Below are 22368 nucleotides of genomic sequence, written 5' to 3'. Positions count from 1 at the left end.
ACAGATTGGATTAGAACTGAACACAGCCAGAGGAATTAGGAACACAGTTCTAAGTATGCATGGATGCCATCAGTGCAGTGGTTCCCAGCCCATGGTCTCTGGACCACCAGTGGTATGAAGAACTAAAGTATGGTCCGCAGCCTCATTGTTACTACACTGTTGCAATGAGAGCGACTGGTCTCACGAAACCCTCTTATTATCAAATATGGTTTTCTGTGGGCGAGCAGATGGCGACTAAAGGCTGGTATATGTTCTGTATCATAAACTAGAGCTGATGCGATCTATCCAATACAATTTTCTGAATCAGCACCCCCAAATAACCTAACCGAATCTAAAGTTGACCAAAAACTGATCCGTAACCCTTTTGGTACTAACGTTGGAGAGTGGTCCCTGGTCAAATGGTCCCTGATCAAAACATGGTTGGGAACCACTGCATCAGTGGATGGAGTCCCAAAAAGTACAATGTGGTACAAGGGAACCAGAGATATTTTTGCTAATTACATAAGGAGTTCTGTATTTGGTTGACTCTCATACTTATAAGGCAGCAGCAACAATAACCATTTTGCAGACTGGGAAGGTTAAGTCTCCGCAGAGTAGAATAGGAGCCTAAGTGTGCATAGTAGTAGGAGATCTGATTAAACTAACAAATGAGAATACATATAATATTATTTAAATCTGTCATTGTGGTCTTGCATTTGATTTTGATTGTCTTGGCAAGAGAACATGGTATAATTCACCCCATTTGTCTGGCTTCTCCTCTAGTAACCAGAAGATTAATAATAGATAACAGATCAAAAAGAGGGCAAGACAAGGAAAACATGAATAGCATATAAACTAGCAATTAAGGAACTAGATATATAGCAGTGTATATCAACATTATGCCAGACATTATTTCTACACTACATGAACAAATACACCTTTATAATCTAAAGCTATCCATCAAGATTACTTTGTGCACTAACAGTACAATCCTCGACTGATGCTGTTTCCTTCATGTTTACTTAGAAGCAAGTCCTACTGTATTCAACAAGGCTTGCATGTTAAGTCCTTCAAAGTCTACACAGTTAATTACTTCATATTTTCGTGCCTGATAATTTTTTGCATCTGACAAACCTTGTTTTTCATTATATAAGTAATGTCGATGTATGTACCGGTCTAATCCACAGCACCTAAATGCCAACACGGTTTACTGTGTACTTTATGTAGTTTAAGCAAATATCCCAAACTAATTATACAAAATGCAAGACCAGCCTTATGGATTATAACTAGATATATGGAAAGATGAGAGAGATACAGAAACAGACAATGTTAATGACCAATGGTTCCCAACCTTTTTTTGACCAGGGACCACTTAACCACGGACCATTTTGAGCAGGGACCACTCTCCAACGTTAGTACCAAAAGGGTTATTAATTAGTTTTTGGTCAACTTTATATTTGGGTTATTTGGGGTGCAGATTCAGAAAATTGCATTGGATAGTTTCTGAAACAGAACATATGGTATTCAGCAGTCGCCATCAATGGTCCACAAGAACTAAAATATGTTCCGAGGCCTCACTGTTACTACAGTGTTGCAACAAGAGTGACTGGTTTCACAAAACCCTCTTATAGTGCCAAGGCTTATTAAATATGGTTTTCTATGGGCAAGCAGATGGTAACTACTGCATGGCATATGTTCTGTATCAGAAACTAGAGCTGATGCAGTCTATCCAATGCAATTTTCTGAATCAGCACCTCAAATGACCAAACCGAATCTAAAGTTGACCAAAAACTGATTCGTAACCCTCTTGGTACTAAGGTTGGAGAGTGGTCCCTGGTTAAAAAAAAAAAAGGTTGGGAACCACTGTTATAGAGAGAGATATCATCTTCCAGATAGTCTGAACCCAAGCTATGCAGACTTAATTTGATTCAGCAAAGCAATTCTAACATTTCCTATGCTCATTGTAAATGACATTGTATGATGCCAAGTTTGCTCTTTGCAGTCTGATATCAGCATTCCATTGAATTAACTAATGTGATTCACATTTCAGGAGGACAGAAAACTATTTATGACCTCAGATGGACAGCAATACAATGGAAGCATTTCAGAATGCTAATTAGACAAGGAATAACAAAGAATACCTTAAAAGGAAAAAGAAAAACGATCTGCCTTGAAGCATTGTTCTATACAATTTACAACAAAAGATGCACTTGTTCTGCCAAGACTTTCCTTTCGTTCAGTATTAATTGTGACAGCAAAATGCAAAACATTACTCTCATTCTTTGGAGCTAATTAACCATTCCTAACAAGAATTATATCACTGTGTATAGTGTGTGCACCTGTAGAGGCGGAAAACAAAAATCTATGGGCAATACATCCAGATTTAATTATGGAGAGATTCATCCCTTAAAAAGCAACTGATTCTGAAATATTATCTAGAAAAAGCACAGGAAGGCAAGGAGTATGATTTCCTCAAGCACAACTGGATAATGTTAGGAGGATTTTAATTAGTTTTAATCTGGTGTCTACAAAATATGACACAACAATGTTTGCTTGTCCAGAGATATTTAGGGCAGGATCCCTCCTACACATCTTGATACTTTCACATATGATCTCCCTTCCATTGAACATACATGGTGGGGCGGATAGATCTTGTCACTCACAATTTCAGGAGGGATCCAGACTGATAAAAGCATCCTTGCTTTATAACACAACTGCACCACAAACCCAGCCTCATTTTATAGGCATTTTCTTTCCATGCCTGGGAATCCCACAAATTCTAGGAAGTTTTATATCTATGACTTGAGACACATCATTCTCAAAGCCCCTTCTTACTTTCATTTGCATATATATATATTTAGTTCTTTTTGTTTATGAATCTGAAATGTATTGCAAAATTCAGTGGTGCATGAAAAACTGAGTGATACATGCGTTCCAATCTGTGCAGTACAAATTGGATCTCTGTGCTTCAAAATGTAGACTGAACAAAATCTCCATGCATCCCTACCGGCAGTACAATTTTAAGAGGAACTGAGCACCAGCAACACTGTCTCTTGCCACCTTCACTTCACAGACTTCTTTTGGTGTAGAGCCAGCATAATTTGGTGGCCTAAAATAATGCCCACCATGCTTTTTTGCACAAACTATGATTCTTATTTGATAAATAGATGGGAGTTCTTGTTTCCAACCGACAGACATGCAATGAGACATTTTAAACTATGGAATCCATATCTGCAGTTCCACTGATCCACATGCAAGGGGAAATGACATCTCCAGGAATTTGTCAGGTCCTCCAGGTGATTTTTATGGTACGCCTTCCCTGGAAGTTACCATAGAGCAGTATGAAATCTGTTGGTCCTCTAAGACAACTTTATAGTAGGCTGGAACTGGAAATGGTAATTTAATAGCATTTGGTTATATCGACAATTTAATGTTACTGCAGTCCGGCCAGGAACATATCCCCTGTGGACACAGGGATTACTGTACTGTGATTAAATATCTATACAAAAGTGCACATTTAGAAAATTATACCCACATAGGAAACCTAGGGGAACATTTCTCTCATAACCAGCTGCAATTGTAACTCAGAAACCTGTATGTATTACTAGTACCGTATATACTTGAGTATAAGCCAAGTTTTTCAGCCCTTTTTTTGGCTGAAAAAGCTCCCCAGCTTATACTCGAGTCAAAGTTATTTATTATTTTACTCTGTTGTTGTTCTTGCTGTTGTTATTATTATTATTGCATTCATTATTTTCCTCTATTATTTTTATATTTATTATTTTACTCTATTTACTATTATTATTACATTTATTATTTTACTCTATTATTGTTATTATGACATTTATTATTTTACTCTATTATTATTACATTTATTATTTTTCTCTTTATTATTATTGGAAGGATCCATAAGCACATTTTCATTGAAGAAGGTTAGAATAATGGTTTAATCAGAGTTAGACAGTCTTATCTTAAATTATAGCTTTATATAAATATTCAAAAACATTTAGCCTACTGATGTCTCAATTAATGTAATTGTATTGGTAATTGTATTGTAATTGTATTGTAAATGTAATTGTATTTTATTTTGAATTTACCATTATCTGCTGCATTTCCCACCCTCAGTTTATACTCGAGTCAATACATTTTCCCAGTTTTTTTGTGGTGAAATTGGGTGCCTCGGCTTATATTTGAGTTGGCTTATACTTGAATATATACAGTATGTTGCAGATAAAATTAAACAGGGATGGGCATCCTTTGTACTGAAACAGAAGGCAGTCCCACTGAGCCCATCTTCAGAACTAATTTTATCTCATGCAAAGGACAGAGGGTAAAATAAGCAAAACAGTACATCTTTCTTATTAAAATGGAAACTATTTCATGCAGCCACCACAATTAAATATGGCTGAGGAACCTCTGTGATTACCATCATTCAGCCTTTCCTGAAATTTAACATGGATACAATTCCCTATGTGTCCAGTGCAAAGCTTGGAAGAGTTACTTTTGGAATTACAAGTCCCGGATTCCTTAGACTACATTCCCATGCTGTCTGGAGGATTTGTAGTCCAAAAGAGAAACTTTGGTGAAGTGGTTATGTGGAAAGATATACAATACTGGGCAGGAAAATAAAGAAATAGTGTTGTACCAAAGCCACTGGGATAATGAATTGAATTCAGAAATAGACTGGGAGCCAGTGAAGGTGCTCTAGCACAGAAAGATCTGATTTTCCTACCTGATCTTTATAAGCAGCAGTATGGTTGCATTTTGGGTGTATGGCAATTTCTAAGCTGCTTCAGAAAGTAAATTAAATGATTAATTCTAATGTATCTAATGTATCCCTATCAGTCAATACCTTTCTTTTCCAGCAAGCTTTTGCAAACTAATTGTAACCAAAATACTTTAAAAATACTGGTACTATTCTTAAATGTTTTAGCTTTTAATTGGATCGATGCCGCTGTTATTTAGAAGAGTTTTAATTTTGATGCTGTATATTTTAACAACATGTTTTATGGTAATTTGGCTTTTTGTAAGCACCTTGAGTCTATGGTTCCTTCCTTCCACGCAGCTGAATAAAACCCCACATTATCTGCTTTGAACTGGAATATATGGCATTGTGGACTCAGAAAATCTAGTTCAAAGGAGATGTTGTGAGATTTTTTGCTTTGATATTATGGATTATATGGCTGCGTGGAAAGGCCCCCAGTTTGGGGAAAAGACAAGATATAAATAAAGTGATGTATGGATGATAGATGGCAGTGAAATTTTAAGAGGAGGTGAGCAAGGTGAACAAATGAATGAAAAGAAAATCTAAAACAGATGATGGATAACATTTCAGTGGCAGGAGAAATGTTTTGCAGGCATGATGTCCCAAAATAAATCCACAGTATCTTCAGGAAACAGAATCAGGTAACAGGTGATTGGGAAGACCCTCCACCATTCAGAATAGGCAAGACTAGAAGAAATGGACATGCAATCTCTCCTGACATAAGGCCATTTCTTATGGTCCAAATAGCTATTTAGTGATTTCTTTGCCACTGGAACACTGGAACGAGAGGCTCCCAAAAACCCTGGTCATCAGAAGTCACACTCAGGTCTTGCACACACAGGGTCATGGCTTCCATGTTTGAATCAATCTATACTGGAATCTTCTTCCCCTATGGACTTCCACTTCATTGGGAATAACAAGACAACTGTTAAATAAACTACATACTCTCAGACTTAGAGTTAGCACCATAGGGATAATAGCCTAATAAAGAAGCCTGAACTCATAGAACTGTTGTCAGAATTACAGAAATAATATGTGTGAAGTGCTTTGAGCCCTAAAAATATTATATTAATGCTAAATATCTCTTTAGCCTAGGATGGAGTGGGTATGCTGAGGGAAGGGGGAGTTTAGCAAATTAGTTGTTCTTTAACACCAAGCTGTTTTTCATCATCTGCAATGTTTTGTGTAACAGGAGAAAGAGCTCCAAGATATTTCTGTTTAACCTGTAACTATAATTTGGGTCAGGAATTAGGATGAGTGTTTTTTTGTGTAAACAAGGTGGTTACGGGCAGCAACTGGCTGACAACGGCATGGCTTGTTCTTGTTGGTTTGCTTTGATACACATGTCCAGATGGACGCATTTTTAATTTGGCAAAACACGCATTTCCAATATGGTAAGATAATGTGTTTCAAATCTGTCTAGTTTTGCTTCTAAATAAGACTACCGCATATACTAGAGTATAGACCAACTGGAAAATAAGCCGAGGCACCTAATTTTACCACAAAAAAAAAAAAACTGGGAAAACGTATTGACTCAAGTATAAGCTGAGAAATGCAGCAGCTACTGGTAAATTTCAAAATAAAAATAGATACCAATATATTTACATTAATTGAGGAATCAGTAGGTTAAATGTTTTTGAATATTTACATAAAACTGTAATTTAATATAAGACTGTTCAACTCTGATTAAACCATTATTCTAACCTTCTTCAATGGAAATGTGCTTATGCATCCTTCCAAAAGTAATAAAAAGATAAAATAATAAATGTAATAATAATAATAATAATAATGGAGTAAAACAATAAATGCAATAATAACAATAAATAGAGTGAAATAATAAAACTAATAATAATAATATAGAGCAAAATAATAAATGTAATAATAATAGAGTAAAATAATATGTTATTATAACAATAATAGAGTGAAATAATAAATGTAATAAAATGAAATAATAAATGTAATTAAAAGGGCTGAAAAGCTTGGCTTATACTCGAGTACATACGGTAGGTTACAGTCGAAGGACACAATCCAGCCAAAATCAAGTACTATTAAGTCCCATTGATTTCAAAAGAAGAAGTTGACACAAATGTTGACACACCTCCCGCTGCTAACAGAAGGATCTGATTGTGGTTAACGTTGGCTGGATCATGCTTGTACTGTTTTCAACAGAGGCATTAATCTCCAAAATGCGAGGTGATGTGCCTATTAAAATATATCTTACCAATGGAAACTGCTCCAAAATGTGTCAGTGCTTATGCTCAGGGTTCCAGGCAATAAGCTGATGACATTAGCAGACAATAATATCTATCTCGGTGATCTGCAATAAACCCAAAACCCATTCTTTGTGGGTCAATTTCCACATTTCAAGTGGGTTGCTTAAGGGGAAGCTGAGCGGGTTTTGTTCTTCAGACTTTTTTCTAACTTCAGCTTCAGATTGAAACCTCTGCAATTTTAAAAAATCATCCTTGTTACTGTATATTGTTAATTATTTGGAGGGTTTTTTTTCTCGTTTTGCTTGTTTTGTTTTTGGTAGCATAGCCAGAGCACTGGAGCAAATTAGAATCTCTGAAAAAGGGAATTTCCAGTCACTGATATTAGCACCTACCCCTTCATTACCCTCTTTCTAGTTTCAAGATTTTAAAAGGCTGATTTGTCATAAAAACGAAACTGCCTAGAACTAATTTGCAAATGGCCACAAACTGGCCTAGGGGATTCCCATGTCTACACACAAGGATATTTTTATGAAACAAAATGCACCCTCACCTTTGCCACAAGAAACCATTTTAGCACTGAAAGGAGATTCTTGGTGCTTGCATGCTCACTCGCTCTTTCAGTGTATCCAACGTGTTTGAATTGTTGTTGTTGTTGTTAACTGCTGTCAAGTCAACTTTGGGCACATCTACAACATCGGACTTAAGGCAGTCAGACACCACTTGAATGGCTATGGCTCAGGGCTATGGAAATATGGGAGTTGTAGTTTTGCAAGGTCTTTATCCTTCTCGGCCAAATACTAGCAGAACGTCACCAAATCATAAATCCCAGGATTCCATAGCGCTGAGCCATGGCAGTTAAAGTGGTGTCAAACTGCATTAATTCTACAGTGTAGATCAGTGGTTCCCAACCTGTGGTCCATGGATCACCAGTGGCCCACAAGAACTAAAATACGGTCCGTGACCTCACTCTTACTACAATGTTGCAACAAGAGTGACTGGTGTTGGAAAATCCTCTTAATAGTGCTGAGGCTTAGTAAATAAGGTTTTCTGTGGGTGAGCAGATGGCGACTACCAGACGACGTATGTTCTGTATCAGAAACTAGAGCTGATGTGGTCTATCCAATGCAATTTTTCTGCATCAGTACCCCAAATAACCAAGCTAAAGCTGACCAAAAATCGATGTGTAAGCCTTTTGGTACTAATGTTGGAGAGTGGTCCCTGGTCAAAGTGGTCCCTGGTCAAGAAAAGGTTGGGAACCACTGGTGTAGATGAACCCTTAGGCTTGCTCAGGTCTTGCAGACTCAGGACCATTACCTGAACTATATCAATCCAGTGGAAATGGGCAGGAGAGCTGCACCATTTTGAACTAGCATAGAAATGCATAAGCCAAGATATGTCTCAACAAGGCCTCCAAGCTTTGGTACTGAATGAGTCAGTGGAGAAGGTTTCTACCGAAAACAGCTGGGGATTTTTAGGGGGCAAAGGCAGAGAGGTTTTTTATTATTATTCTAGAATTCGCTACTGTGGGATAGTGAGTCATATTCTGATGCAAAATGTCTGAGGCATCCATCTGCCAGTAAAGTTACAATAACATATTTCAGAACTGCCTTGCTAGTCATCCTGATGTTATTAAGCAGCTGTGAATCTTATTCTTTCACAGTAGAGCTCCACTGAAGTCATCCCAGTTTGTGACAAGGCAACTCACAGCAGATTTGCTGTTACAGACAAGCAAGCTGAAGTGAGGCTGACACTTCCAGTATTGTTCGTGAAGGCTATTTTTGGAAGGCAGGAAGAAGGATTTGGGTGCTATTTTGATCGCTGCTATGAAAATTTTGGCTTGTATTATATTGGCAATGTGCAGAGTGTTTTATGGAGACGTTACAATTGTGGAAATACAGTCAGCACATTGACATTTGGACTAATGAAAATGATGGTAATGATGACGATGATGACATTCTATTTTTCTCCCAAATTGGGACCCAAGGCAGCTTTGAGATTTTGTCCAGGGGCAGCTAGTTTTCTTGTTGCTCTCGTATAAGACTCTTCCAGACACAGGACCATATTCCCAAAAGAAGTTCAACACCAGAACTACCATACAAACAGGGGAAGCCGCTGGAAGAGCAATCGTAAAACCTCAGGTTGAATTTGCTGCTCCCAACTTTTACTAGGTTTATCTCACATTTTACACAGTGGTTCCCAATCTTTGGTCCTCCAGGTGTTTTGACCTTCAGTTCCCACAATTCCTAACAGCTAGTAAATTGCCTGGGATTTCTGGGAGTTGAAGTCCAAAACACCTGGAGGACCAAAGGTTGGGAACCACTGCTTACGACATCAAAAATATACACATACAGTAAGACCTCTATATCCACATGGGATATGTTCCCAGACAGACCACAGTTACTTGAAATCATGGATACAACAAAATATCATTAAATTATGACTTCCAATCCCAGCATACCATAGAATTGTCCTGGTGGACCTAGAAATTCCTAAAGAGGTCTTCCAATACGACTCAATTATAACTTTCAGGGGTAGCATACCATACCAGTGCTCAGTATTGCCAGGAAAAAATCCCAGTCTGAAACTGCCAACGATACCACCTGTCGGTGTATTTAGTCTTCTTCAATTGTATGCCCTCCAGATGTTTTCAGTTTTGTGTGTGTCAGGAGTGACTTGAGAAACTGCAAGTTGCTTCTGGTGTGAGAGAATTGATCGTCTGCAAGGATGCTACCCAGGGGATGCCCAAATGTTTTACCATCCTGTAGGAGGCTTCTCTCATGTCCCCACATGAGAAGCTGGAGCTGACAGATGGGAGCTCACCCCATTCCTTGGATTCAAACCGCTGACCTTTCGGTCAGCAGTCCTGTTGGCACAAGGGTTTAACCCATTGTGCCAACGTTAGTACCAATGACAATTCTCATCTGCTTTAAGACTGTTGATTAGGAATTGTGATCAATCTTGTCTAAAACATCTTCAATTCGAGACCTTTGTAAACCATGGAGGAAGAGCAGTGGCAGTTCAGAACGGAAGAAGACCCTATTTTCTATTGTTGTTCCCACCAAACAGCTGCTTCCACCTGGGATCTTGTTCTCGAGGATGGTGAGACTGGCCCCCCTCTCTCTTGCCATCTGCCAGCCGGCAAAGTCCTTTGTAGTCAAGTAGATTTTAAGCAAGTGAGTGGTTGCCAAGAACACGGCAGAGGGGACAGGTACAGCACTTTTTCTGCTTCTTTAATCTTGTTTCTACTTGTTTAGTTGTATTGTGAAAAAAATGAAAAGAGCAATCAATGAAATCCTCATGATAAAAGGGAGGCACATCTCAAGATGTTGAACAGATGGTGTTCTACATATTAGCTAAAAGCTTGGGCTTTTTAAGTAATGAAAGATCATATCTTTCACAGAAAAAAATCATAGTCTCATAGAGATGGAAGGGACTACAAAGGCCATTCAGTCCAATCCCCTCAAAACATAATCAAAGCACTGCAGACAGGCTGGATGACACTGCCATACAAAATCCACATTATATGTTTTGAACTGGATCATATGGAAGTATAGGCTCATATAATCCAATTCAAAGCAGATAACGTGGATTATCTATTTTGATAATCTAGATCCGTGTTTCTCAACCTAGGGGTAGAGACCCCGGGGGGGGGGGGGGTCGCAAGGGGGTTTCAGAGGGATTGCCAAAGACCATCAGAAAACACATATTTGGCAGATAAGGCTGAAGATCTCTCTGCCTGTCCTTCTCTTCCTTTTTGGAAACAGATGGCATATTATAGGTGAACTATAAATCCCAGCAACTACAGCCCCCAAATGTCATGGTCTATTTTCCCCAAACATTTGGGCATTTTGAATATTTGTGCCAAGTTTGGTCCAGATCCATCATTGTTTGAGTCTACAGTGCTCTCTTGATGTAGGTGAACTACAATTACAAAATTCAAGGTCAGTGTCCACTAAACCCTCCCAGTATTTTCTGTTGGTCATGGGAGTTCTATGTGCCAAGATTGGTTCAATTCCATTGTTGGTGGAATTCAGAATGCTCTTTGATTGTAGGTGAACTATAAATCCCAGCAAGTACAACACCCAAATGACAAAATCAACCCCCCAACCTCACCAGTATACAAATTTGGGCATATCAGGTATGTGTGCTTAATTTGGTCCAGTGAATGAAAATACATTCTGCATATCAGATATTTACCTTACGATTCATAACAGTAGCAAAATTACAGTTATGAAGTAGCAACAAAAATAATGTTGTGGTTGGAGGTCACCACAACATGAGGAACTGTCTTAAAGGGTCGCGGCATTAGGAAGGTTGAGAACCACTGATCTAGATTATATGTCAGTGAAGATCCAGCTCCAGTGAAATAATGAGAACTTTCAGTTCCTGTGGGTTTTTTCGGGCTATATGGCCATGTTCTAGAGGCATTTCTCCTGACGTTTCGCCTGCATCTATGGCAAGCATCCTCAGAGGTCTGTTGGAATTAGGACAAATGGGTTTATATATCTGTGGAATGGCTGGGGTGGGGCAAGGAGCTCTTCCCTGCTGCAATTAGGTGTGAGTGTTTGGCTAATCACCTTCATTAGCATTTGAAGGCCTGCTTGAACCTGGGAAAACCTGTTGCTGGGAGGTGTTAATCTGTGCCTGGTTTCTTCCTCTCTGTTGTTTAGCTGTTATAATTTTAGAGTTTTTTAATACTGGGAGCCAGATTTTGTTCATTTTCATGGTCTCTTCCTTTCTGTTGAAATTGTCCACATGCTTGTGGATTTCAATGGCTTCTCTGTGTAGTCTGACATGGTGGTTGTTGGTGTGGTCCAGCATTTCTGTGTTTTCAAATAATATGCTGTGTCCAGGCTGGTTCATCAGGTGCTCTGCTATGGCTGACTTCTCTGGTTGAAGTAGTCTGCAGTGCCTTTCATGTTCCTTGATGCGTGTCTGGGCGCTGCGTTTGGTGGTCCCTATGTAGACTTGTCCACAGCTGCATGGTATACGGTAGACTCCTGCAGAGGTGAGAGGATCCCTCTTGTCCTTTGCTGAACGTAGCATTTGTTGGATTTTCTTTCTCCTGTGGACAACCATCTAGTAATATATCCGAAGTGCCAGTTTTGGGAGAAGGAAAGGATACAAATCAGATAGATCAGTCATGGGAAAACTTTGGCCCTCCACATGTTTTGGACTTTAACTCCCACAATTCCTGCTTAGTGAAGTTTGCCCATGGCTTAGAAGGCAGGCAGGCAGGCAGGCAGATCAACATTGACACCGAAATACAACACTGCCTGAGCTCTGCGAGTGCAGCATTTTTCTGAATTAAGGGGAGTGTTTGAGGACCGGGACATCCATAGGGATACCAAGGCGCTTGTTTATAAAGCTATTGTCCTCCCAATCCTGCTATATGCCTGCGAAACGTGGATTGTCTACAGATGTCACATGCAACTCCTGGAACAATTCCATCAGCGTTGCCTTGGGAAAATCCTGTAAATCTCTTGGGTAGACAAGCGGACTAATGTCAGTGTGCTGGAAGAAGCAAAGACCACCAACATTGAAGCGATGGTCCTCCGCCATCAACTTCACTGGATTGGCCACGTTGTCTGGATGCCTGACCACTGTCTCCCAAAGCAGTTGCTCTATTCCAAACTCAAGAATGGAAAACTGAATGTTGGTGGGCAGGAAAAGAGATTTAAAGATGGGCTCAAAGCCAACCTTAAAAACTCTGGCATAGACACTGAGAACTGAGAAGCCCTGGCCCTTGAGCGTTCCAGCTGGAGGTCAGCTGTTACCGGCAGTGCTGTAGAATTTGAAGAGGCACAAATGGAGGGCGAAAGAGAGAAACGTGCCAAGAGGAAGGCGTGTCAAGCCAACCCCAACCAGGGCTGCCTTCCACCTGGAAACCAATGCCCTCACTGCGGGAGAAGATGCAGATCAAGAATAGGGCTCCACAGTCACCTATGGACCCACCACCAGTACAGTGGTCCTAGAAGACTATCTTACTCAGACATCGAGGGATCATCTAAGTAAGTAAGATAGATAATCCAGAACAAAGAGTAATGGACACCTTACTGTGTTTCTATGAGAGAGATTCCAATGATGCTGCAATAGTGCTGATTTAATATTAAGCAGACTGACAGCAAGATCAAGCGAAATTGAAAGCAACCACAAACCTAAGCAAGGCCATGTCTTTGGGAACCTTTGTTTGCACTTCTTCACCCCACTGTGTGAGAAAAGGCCCCTGTGGGACTTCTGATCCTCCTAACAAAGTGGTTTTTAATGTGTTGTTCTGAAAGGTCAGCTTTACAGCAACCCCTCCACCCCAGAACACTGAAAGCATAACGGTGATACTGAATCATACACATTGTTCTTTGTCTCATTTGCATTGGGTGAAAACCCTGCATGAGCTCAGTTTAGTAAGTGAGTACCACACTGATATTTCCCCAGGCAATACATATTTTCTAAATGTAGCTTCTATATTTCTCTAAAGCAAACACTTGCCCCATCCTGTCTCGCTAAATCATCCATGGCTTGATTTTTTTTGTTGCTTTTATCAACATATGGGCTAGCACACATAAAAAGGCAGAAGGGAAGGAGATGTGGAGCAGGTGGGATGGTGGGAGAGAGCATGAAAAGGCTACTTTTTCAGACTACAATTCCCAGAAAACTCAGCCTGGGGAAGCATTCTGGTAGCTGTAGTCCAAAATGATATTAATAAGGTCTAAGAAAAGCTGTATTGAGACTGTCTTTGGCACATCTTCCCCTCCCCAGCAGAAAATATCATCAGATAACCAGCAATGAAAGACATTAATCTAACTGAAAAAGGGCAAGAGGGAACAGCTGTTGCATCCTTTTCACATATCTTTCCAGATTATCTTTCTTCAACATATTGCTGATGCATCCAGTGACCTTTCGTTTATGCTCAATCCATCTGTACAGCTACGGGTCAAGACAAACAGCCAGTTCCCAGAAAATAATAGCATGTGCATGTAGCTACCTGTTGAGCCATCAAATTTAGCCTGTTCAGATAGTTTTACCCACATATGAATCCTCCTGTGAAGAGAAAGGAAATCCTCTTTGGTACTTGGCTGAATGATACAAATGACTCACTAATAGGAGTCCAGGGCAAAGGAGAGTTACCATTTTGGGATAGTTTGTGCTTGTATTGTCCTGCCAAGCCAATTTTTTTTTTTACTTTTCCTCCAAATTTCTCAACTGATACAAAGGTTTTCCCTGTCGCTTACAAAACAATAACATGATCTAAGCCAGTGGTTCTCAATCTGTGGGTCACTAGATGTTTTGGCCTTCAACTTCCAGAAATCCTAACAGCTGATAAACTGGGTTGTTGTAGGTTTTTCGTGCTATATGGCCATGTTCTAGAAGCATTTTCTCCTGACTTTTTGCCTGCATCTGAGGATGCCTGCCATAGATGCAGGTGAAACGTCAGGAGAGAATGCTTCTAGAACATGGCCACATAGCCCGAAAAACCTACAACTCAGTTATTCCAGCCATGAAAGCCTTTGACAATACAGCTGATAAACTGGCTGGGATTCTGAGAGTTGTAGGCCAAAACACCTGGAGATCCACATGAATGGAGGGCGAAAGAGAGAAATGTGTCAAGAGGAAGGCGCGTCAAGCCAACCCTGACCATCTTCCACCTTGAGACCGATGCCCTCACTGTGGGAGAAGATGTAGATCAAGAATAAGGCTCCACAGTTACCTACGGACCCACCGCCAGGACACTACACTTGGAGGACCATCATTCTCGGACTACAAGGAATCGCCTAAGTAAAGTAAAGTAAGAACCACTGATCTAAGGTAATGTGCTGAAGATGGTACAATCAAATAACACACTAAATCAATATATGCACATCAAAATAAGTTGCATGGACTTGTAAATGGTTTCATGTTGTCTGCTGTTTTTATTGGTTTTGTATGGTTTTTATATTCTATGCTAAATGTTTTAAATTGTATTTTATGGTATTGGGGCATTGAATTGTTGCCGACTGTAAACCGCCTTGAGCTGCCTTCAGGCTGAGAAAGGTGGTATACAAATATGGTAAATAAATAATAAACAATAAATGGGTATCCCATGGATTTAGTGGGGTTTTCTTAAGAAAGTAATACTTATTGATGGTTTTGCTGGTTCTTCCTTTGAAATAGAATCTACCACACCTGATGTTTGTTGGTAGTCTCCCATCCAAGGACCCTCTTTAGTTTCCAAGATCAAATGAAAAGCTTACCATTTGGTAAAGTGGCCTCTATGACTTAAATCAAGGATGGAATGACGTGGCTACGGATTATGAACTGCAGCTCCCAACTTCCCCCATTTCCCCCATCGGTCTATATTGGTTAGGGTTTATGGGAGCTGCAGTTCAACAACATTTGGAAGGCTGCATGATTATTATCGCTCACCTAAATACAATTCTCACGTAGAGTAGACCCAGTGAAATAATGAGAACTTGGTAAGTTAATATTTTTGTAAATTGTATTATTCTTTAGGTGAACATTAGTTGAGTCTTAGGACCTCATCACATTGAGATCCCTAATGTGGGCAAAAGTTGGGGAATTAGCTGGGCAGCGTGGCAAATCTGTGGAGCAGCGGAGAAACCATTGTCCTACACCTCGTACTGTCCATACCATCACCTTCATCATCACATGGGGGAAAACACTGCCACCCAGCTTCCCCCCCCCCCCCCCCATGCTGGCCCTGTTATAGGTGATGGGAATATGTGTTCTCAAGGCTCTGTCCTAGGATGCTTCCAGGACAGAGCCCTGCTGGGAGTAACCCTATGTCATGAGCAGGGCTCCGGCTGTCTTTGCCCTGATTCCATCCTGGAAGCATCCTAGGACGGAGCCAGAAGTCATTGTGATGAAGTCCTAACATATGAATTTACGACTGTTTCACCCAGAGTGTAAATTATATTCATGCAAAAGGAATATCAGGGCGCCACTTGCAGCTGCTCTCTTAGGGCCCTACTACACTGCCATATAATCCAGATTATCAAAGCAGATAATCCACATCTGCTTTGAACTGGAGTCTACATTGCCATCTAATTCAGTTGAGAGCAGATAATCTGGATCGTAACAGTAAAGAAGGTGCCTTAGAAGCCTCACTGCTTTTTCAGGGACAGCACCTAACTATGGGGGATCTTTGTAGCACACAACTGTATTATTACTGTAGAAGCAGAGGCGTACTCAAAAGTGTAAAAGGCACGCCTGTGACCAGTACACATTTCACTCATCCACTGCAGTCAGCCAGGATTAGTGCTTCCCCCTTTCAGAAGAACAGGCATGAGGTTGTTTTGTGGTTCATTTTTCTCATAAACCCAGAACATAATGAGCGCTGGGGGAAAACAAAGAAATGAAACCCGCATGGTTTGTATATACATGCCATTCAGAACAGGTCCTAAAGCCAAAGGGATTTTAGCACAGAAGAAGGTGGCCAGCCACATGTCCTGTACACTTTCAAACATGAGTATTGTTGGATTGCTGAACATTGGCTTTGCTCACTTGCTCTGGTGAAAGTTAATGGCCAGAACTGAGTCACAGCAAAGTAGTTTTCAGCCAGCAGAGGCTCAACCAAAGGCCAAGGAAATGGATTAAGGGACAACTCCATTATGCCTAGATATGACTCCAGTTGAATGACCTACATCTTCCAGCAGAACAGGGGAGGCAGGAGAAAGCCGTAGCCTCTCTAGAGGATCCATGTTTATATATGAGGCTTCCAAGAACTCTAATTCCCTTTATGTAAGGAGGACAAGAAGCAAACAGCTCTTTAAAAATTGCAAAAGGGAGAGAAGTTTCAATGCATAACACAGTAGCAAAATAGGGGTGCACCCCTATTCAGGTTCAGGAGATGCCAATCAAATTCCATGACTTCTGGAAATTGCCCACCTCAGATCTCAATCACACTTGAAAGTCAGTGCCATTCGGATCCCCAAATTTTCCCAACATTATAACATTTCAGCCCCCTTCTACATTGCCATATAAAATCCAGATGATCTGCTTTGAACTGGATTATATGGCAGTGTAGACTCAATATGGATTATCTACTTTGATGATCTGGATTGTAGTGTAGAAGGGGCCTCAGTATCAATACTCTGATGAAGAGTATCAGGGGAAAGATATAGCAGAATGTTGTCTATGTTACTCACCAGAGACAGTTATGTGGATCCATCCTTCTGAAACCAAGTGTAATCTCCCCTTATACCAGTGCAAGAGAAAATATGGCCCATAGGCAGGCCACAAGGACGTTTTGAAAGCCCTCAAGCCCCTCTTTCCTAGCACCACTTTTTTTGTATTTATTTATTTGCTCAAAAGGTTCTTTATACTTCACATAAAGCAATGGGTGGGTATTTTATAAAGGCTATGCCTCCCACTTTGGCTATTTTGCTCCTAAGAGATTGGAAATGGTTTGCTTCCTGCATAAAGAGAAGACCTTTCCTGGGTCTAAAGACCCTAAAACAGGGTGAAATTCCCCTCCTACATATGTCCTAGCAGACATGGGCGAACATTTTGATCAACATGTTGGAACAAAAAATTGATAGGGGGGCAGCAGGTGTTTTGAGGCAGAAAGCCAATTAAACAGTTTATTTATTGTTCATATATTCTCATATTGATGAGGCTAGGAAGCCTTCTGGTACATGTTTTCAGATGTATGGCAAACTGCAAAAGAGAAGGAAGAGGAGTGGCTGTGTGGAAGGGTCCTCAGTGTATACGAACGATTACCACTGCCACATAATCCAGATTATCAAAGCCAATAATCCACATTATCTTCTTTGAACTAGATTATATGAGTCTACACTGCCATATAATCCAGTTCAAAGCAAATAATCTGGATTTTATATGGCAAGGACCCTATGTCTCATGCACAACATTATTTTAAATATTTTGTAAAATTACCTTCAGGCTACGTGTAGAAAGTGTATATGAAACATCTACAGTTTTTATGTTTATACTTGGGTCCCATCTCCATGATATCTCATTATGCACATATATGCAAATTCAGGGATTCCAACATTAAAATAAAACCCCAAATCCCAAACACCTCTGATCCTAAGCATTTTGGGTAAGGGCTATTCAACCGCCAAAGTTGGTAGGAATGAAAAGCAAAGACAGTTGTGAATATATACATAGTATATTGTTTTGTAGAAGGGAAAATCCATTCCCACAAGAATGGGAACGAGACAACCTTTTATTGGACCCACATGTGGTCTAGCTACTTAAAATGCTACATGATGGTGAAGGGAGGAAGTGCCATTGTTAACAATATTCGATCCAGTCAGCTGGACTCAATAAAAGAAATTAAAGCAAAACCTCAACTGAAGCAATGTTTTTTTAATTGAATCAAATCCTTAAACATGAAAAGAATTCTTTCCAAGTAGTTCATGATGCAGACAAAGTATTCTGAAGGCATCCCATTAATCCAGCAAAGCTGGGGCTTTGCTACCCATTACGAAGCTAACAACCACACAGCTCTTTCCTGACCAATATTTTGCTCCCTGTAAGGATTCAATATAATAAACATAGATGCAGTACAAATGAATATAGATTTCTAGTGCGCTGCGGTACTGTGCTCATGAAACCCAACACAGTTGGGTTGCCTCATTCCAATATAGGACATATTCTACAAAGACACAGAGATAGAACTGCCTCAATACTGAAATGAATGGAGCAGTCTTTGTGGAGGGGTAGAGCTCCATATGCATACTCTGATATTATTATTATTATTATTAATATTATTATTATTAATAATATTGGTATTATTGCTCTGATATTACTACTTGTGTAGTTTTTTAAAAGTCTAAATCAAACATCTTCTTCTTCTTCTTCTTCTTCTTTTTTTTTTTTTTGAAATCTACAGATAGAGAATGCTTGGCTGGGGCCACTAAGGGTCCTTCCACACTGTCATATATCCAGTGTAACATGTGGGATTTTATTAAGCTGTGTGGAAGGGGCCTAAATGGACACCAGATCCTAAGCTAGGGAGTGAATCTCAAGGCCATATGAGTCTGCACTGTCAGATGATCCAGGATAAACAGAAAACCTGGGATCAGATCCTGAGATATAGGGGCAGCGTGGAAGGGCCTTAAATTGTCTACATTGATTAGAAAATAGTCATTGACAAGCTTTTGAATGAGCAGAAGCCCTTAATTAACTTACAACCTCTGAGGATGCTTGCCATATATGCAGGCGAAACGCCAGGAGAAAATGCTTCTAGAACATGGCCATACAGCCCGAAAAACCTACAACAACCCATAGCTGGAGTTCATTTGTAACATAGTCTCTTTATAGTGGTGTTGTTTATACTGCTTTTTATATTTGTTTTCTTTAGTATTTTGATATAATGCAGTCTATTATGTGGGGGGGGGGGGGGTTGCTGTATTCTAAGTGTATGTAGAGTTTCAATTAAAATGATATAAAAGAACCAAAAAAGTCATTTTTCTGTGCTCTGTTCTAATTTTTGGATATGGTTCTATAAGAGTGTTAGCAGTTGTGAAGCTTAGATGTGAAAGAAAGAAGGTGAAAAATGGCAAGAAATCTTATATCCATTTACATTCAATTTGAGCTTATATATGAAAACAGCAAATACAAATCCTCATCCAAATACTCAACACCTGGAAGATCCTGATTGCTACTTTATCTAGTCATAAAAGTTTATTTCATAAATCCCAACTATGATAAGACTGTCGATTTGGGGGAGATCTTCAGGCAGCTTACTCTTACATTTTCGCCTCTTCTTTCTTTAGTATTTGCCATTTGAAATGGAATGAAATTGTATTTTAAAATAGCAATAATAACTGTAACCAGATGCACATCAGATCATTGTGATTGGTAGTTCTCAAGCTATCTAATGTGGGGGAATCACCCCCCCCCCCCCAAAAAAAACATGCCAGACACTTGTACCATATTACATATGTCCATTGCCTACTTTTTAGAAACTTGCCATGGATCAGCTCATACACTGGACCACTTTTAAGTAGTACTGACTTAGACTAGCAGTAGTTTGGTTTGTAATAACAAAAATGAAAGCTTTCTGTATTGGAGAGGGGTCTATTTGTTCCCATCAAGTGATGCAGAATAGAACAGGAGTCCTCAAACGAAGGCCCCCGGGCCAGATACGGCCCTCCAAGGTCATTTATCCAGCCCTCGCTAAGGGTCAATCTAAGTCTGAAACGACTTGAAAGCACACAACAACAACAACAACAACAACAATCCTATCTCATCAGCAGGCGCATACTTCCCATTGAAATACTAATAAGTTTATATTTGTTAAAATTGTTCTTTATTTTAATTATTGTATTGCATTTAAGTGTTTTTTGCACTACAAATAAGATATGTGCAGTGTGCATAGGAATTCATTCATGTTTTTTTTTTCAAATTATAATCCGGCCCTCCAACAGTTTGAGGGACTGTGACCTGGCCCTGTTTAAAAAGTTTGAGGACCCCTGGAATAGAAGGACAGACCCAACCCTTAGGTACCTAGAAGCTCTCTCTTATTGGGTTAGAATAGTATCTATAAGTTACTATAGAGACTTTCCATGTATAAAAGTAGATTCAGTAATTATTGGAAATGTGAGAAAAACGTTGGGACATTTCACCATATGTGGTGGTCTTGTAAAAAAGACCCAGAAATATTGGACTGAGATACACATGATACTAGAAGATATTGTAAAGGTTAAAATTACTAACTGTATTTGTTGGGGATGCTAGATGATCAATTAGAAAAGAAACATAGGAGACTACTGTTATATATTAATACAGCAGCGAGAATCATCTATGCCCAGAGATGGAAAGAAGCAAGAAGACTGGCTGATGTCGATATGTGAATGAGAGGAGAAGGATGAATTCACAATGTTGATTAAGAAGAAATCCTTGACTATATTCAATAATGACTGGGATATATTTATTACTTTTATACATCAATCTTGGATATTTCCAGATTTTAAAAAGGAATCATATAGAGAGTGATGGGATCATGGTTGCCAGGGAAATTTGAGAAGATGGACACACAGCCAGATAGATGGCACCACAAACCTCTCTTTTGGGAGGCATGTACATGCTTCCCTAGGTTTGAAAACAAATGACCCTGGGTCACTGCTTCTTTGTAATGCTGTATTCTCTGAAGTTTGCATGAATGAAGAGGTGAGAAAGGTTTATATCCACCTGATTAAGTCTATATTTACAGACTACATTTTCCTATAGGTAACATTTTTCACATGGTAACCATCCCACTGACATAATGGAAAATGTTTTCTGATGGCAAGCAAAACAGGCTTGAATCCTCTTACGGAAATCAACGAAGATCCAATCAAAGCATCAGAAGGTTCAAAGATCACGCTGATGTGTTTTTTTTTTCTTTTTCCATACGGTAAGATCCATTCAGTTGCTGTATGGTTGTGGTATGAATGAAAGAGATTCACGGCTGAACAAACAGATAAAGTTGAGATTGCAGGAACCAATCAATACATTTACACAGAGAGTAATGAGAATAAACCGAGCAACCTCTGCTTTTGTCACTGTCAGGGAGAGGAATAAATGAATGAATGAATGACGCGGGACATGTTTGCGTTGTAAAATGTCAGGTTAACTTCCTGTTTTAATTGAGTTCCCAATATAGTGGAGTGTTAGCAAGGAAGTCCATGGACCTGTCATGAACTTACTTGGTGGCTTTAAGGAGGTTTCTATAGGATTTGTTGACACACTGGCAAAAAGAGTGTGTGGGTATAATGAATACAGTGGAAGCACTTCTCTCAGGGCCCTTCCACACAGCCACATAACCCAGAATATCAAGGCAGAAAATCTCACAATATCTACTTTCAATTGGGTTATCTGAGTCCACTCTGCCATAGTACTGTACTCCAGCTCAAAGTAGAAAATGTGGGATTTTACTCAGCTGAGTGGAAGGGGGCTCAGCATGTATCCATTTTACTATGCATAAAGTTAATGTGTAACTTCATATATAGCATACCTGCCAACATTTCACAGATGAAAAGTAGGACATGTGCAGCCAAGCAACTAGCAGAGTATAGTCAAGATGACAAACATGATGAATGAAGAAAAACACACAAATAGGAGAGGCTACAGCAGTTTGCTTTTGACTTTACTGGAAAGGATAAAACTTCTCCCTCCTTCTCCTTCATGCTAATTGAGTAAAAACAACTTTTGCAATTTGAATTTAGTTTATACCAGTAGAAGTGAGCTGAGGATCAAGTGTGAAAGTGGAAAAGAGAAAATTAAAAAAGGGGGATGACAAATAATTAATAGGGAGCATCCCCGCCAAACTGCGGCTGGAGCTACACTGCCTTATATCCCATGATCTGATCCCAGATTATCTGTTTTGAACTTAATTATATGAGTCTACACTGCCAGATAATCTGTGATACAAAGATAATCTGAGATCAGTTCTGGGATATAGAGCAT

General features: G+C 39.6%; 1 protein-coding gene across 1 annotated transcript in view; it reads right to left on the bottom strand.

Moving 5' to 3' along the window:
- BCL2 (BCL2 apoptosis regulator) overlaps positions 1–22368 on the bottom strand; it is a 172665-nt gene that overhangs the window by 30375 nt on the left and 119922 nt on the right. The window lies entirely within an intron of this gene.

The sequence above is a fragment of the Anolis sagrei genome, chromosome 4 (genome assembly GCF_037176765.1).
Source record: "Anolis sagrei isolate rAnoSag1 chromosome 4, rAnoSag1.mat, whole genome shotgun sequence".
NCBI lineage: Eukaryota > Metazoa > Chordata > Lepidosauria > Squamata > Dactyloidae > Anolis > Anolis sagrei.
Note: the sequence above shows the minus strand (reverse complement) of the source record. Positions and strands in the feature narration are given on the sequence as shown.